The 2,769-nt window shown below is 37.7% G+C and overlaps 1 pseudogene; it reads left to right on the forward strand.

Annotated features, from left to right (window-relative positions):
• Positions 1–470: 470 nt before the first annotated feature.
• LOC122211332 lies at positions 471–596 on the forward strand (annotated as a pseudogene).
• Positions 597–2,769: the final 2,173 nt, after the last annotated feature.

Here is a 2,769-nt window from a genome sequence, read left to right on the forward strand (position 1 = left end):
TTGTTATGACGATTTCCGGTTTTCCTGAGGAACAAAGGTGGAGGCCAAACAATTGCATACTTAATGATAGTGTTAAATTCTCCATGCTACTTAAAATCCGTATACTAGCATTGCTATAATCATCAATTCGTAAACCAAATATGAATTGATAGAAAAATTTAAATTCTAGGCCATTCCTCTTGCCTTATTTTTTATTTTAGTATTTCTCCCTATAAAGTATTCTTTAAAATGCTTAAATAATTACTGAATACATTTGGCATTCTTGGTAAACATAGGATTTGTGGTTATGGTATTTCTTACTCTGGAAAGACTTTATTCAGGCACCAACTGCAGTTAGATTATGCAAGTATTCTAATTACTTTGAGCGGAAATGATTCTTTTTCAGAACGTTTTGTAATAGTCCTGCTAAATAACTTAAAGTCATTATTTGGTCCTTCCTGGCCTCTAAGCTTATTCGAAATTGAAAACGTAGCTTTGCGCAGTGGCAGCTTCGTAGCCAATGAGGTTTATCCGAGGCGCGATTATTGCTAATCGAAATTGAAAATGTAATTGGAATTATTCTTCTTTTTCAATATTATTTTTGCTGTAACTCATACCTCTCTCTTCCTCTCTTTCTGTCTCTCTCTCTCTCTACACACACACACACACACACACACACACACGCATATGCACATGGATACACATAACATATTTTATAGAGTTTTATTTATAGTTCTCTCTCCCAGGTATTTTAAATTTTTTTTTAACGTTTACTTATTTTTGAGACAGAGAGAGAGAGAGAGAGAGAGCATGAACGGGGGAAGGGCAGAGAGAGAGGGACACAGAATCTGAAGCAGGCTCCAGGCTCCGAGCCATCAGCCCAGAGCCCGACGCGGGGCTTGAACTCACAGACCACAAGATCGTGACCTGAGCTGAAGTCGGACGCTTAACCGACCAAGCCACCCAGGCGCCCCATCTCCCAGGTATTTTATATATAATACATTTGTGTATCTAAGCAATTTTTTTATACTGATGAAATATCATCATCCAATACTTACAGGCTTATAGAGCCACCACGGAAGAATAAGTGAGCAAGCATTTTGTTATTTTAGAGGGTCAAACTAAGACCAATATCTAGAAATTACTGGAAGCAGATCTCAGCACAACAGAGATTATGGCTTTCTCCCAATCAGAACTATTAAAACATAGAAATGGCTTCTTGGTGAGGAAGTGAGGCCTCTATTAACAGAAGGATTTAAGCAGAGCCTGATTTTATTTGTATTGAGAGAATCCTAATGGGCTTTAGTTGAAGTAGAAGACATCTATAATTCCTCCAAACTCTAGGATTTTAAGATTCTTCTTTAGTTCTGAACCCAAGTCACAAATCCATATTCAGAAATGCAACTATATAACTTTAAAGGATTTGCTAATAATATGTCTGCTCCAACAACGGCTAATTGGGTCCCGATCAGGTCTGACCAGGAATTACTGCCAAAATGTACAATTAAAAATTATACAACTTGGGTGCGGGCTCCAGAGATCAAGTGTTACTTCTGAATCTGCGCTGGTGACTTGAACTAGCTAGTTTCCCTCGGAGCACCGAAGTCTTAAGGCTTTGGGTTGAGAAAGATCGGGGTGTGAATGAGCTAGAGCCTTGCCCTATGAAATGAATGGCTGCAGCCACTAGCTCAGTAAAGCTTAAAGCAAAAGGAAACCTGTTACATTTCTCACAAGATTTAGTGTCACTGTTCATATTTATTGGAAAGTGATAACTGAAAGGTTTATTGAATTCTGAAGTGATTTTTATTTTAATCATTTATATCCTCACCTGCTTTCAAGTGACATATTAGATTATATAGATATTAGATAATATGAGATATTATGATCTTCTGTTCCATAATGAAACCAAACTTTTGTTTCTGTAAATATACATTAGGAATGGTTATGTCAGCCAAAATGCAAATATGCAATGCAATGGAGTGACAGTCAATTAAAACAACATTTTTTTCCATATAGTAAATGACATAACTAACTTCCATATAGTAAGTAACATTTAAAGGGACACTAGTAAGTGACATTCTTTCCTGTTTCTAGAATCTGGTACTATTCTAGAATAGAAGAAAAGAGTTTCAGGATATAGTTCAGTGTAAGGGGTTCTTTGCAAGACTGGTTTGGGTCCGCAGCTTCTAAGAGGATTCGTTATGATACCTCTATCAGTTGTTTGTTTGTTTGTTTGTTTTAGACTGACTAGAGTTTTTACTACTTTGTATGATGTACTGATAACGTAGCTTTAGAAGTCATACTATTTTATACCATGTAACAAATACAATAAAACTTGTCCTAACAGAACCATACTCTTCCCCTATGGACCAAGTATAGTTTCTACTGAAAGCCAAGGGCATCAGAGCAGGTGTAGTAAAATCATTACACTTTGTTGCTGAGTCTCTTCTCACAAAAGAGGATGTCAATGACATGAGCAAGGAGACACAGCAGGTTTTTCCGGTCCTTACCCATCTGGCTGGGGTGGTACAGAATCCCTGTTTTGACTTGTACACTGGCAGATTTTATTATGCAAGCTGTGTATCTCAGCATTCACCACAACCTTGGGGACAGCCAAGTGTCACTTTATTCCTGAGTTCATGGTGAAGAACTCACTTTAAAACACAGGGAGAGCTGGGTAGTGATGTGGGTTGCATCACGGTCTCTAACCCAATATTTCTTAGATAAGGTCTTTCTAACCAGCTGATTAGATGGTGGCTTTGTGGCATTTGGCGCATTCATTTTCAACAG

Source organism: Panthera leo, chromosome F2 (assembly GCF_018350215.1).
Source record: "Panthera leo isolate Ple1 chromosome F2, P.leo_Ple1_pat1.1, whole genome shotgun sequence".
NCBI classification, from domain to species: domain Eukaryota; kingdom Metazoa; phylum Chordata; class Mammalia; order Carnivora; family Felidae; genus Panthera; species Panthera leo.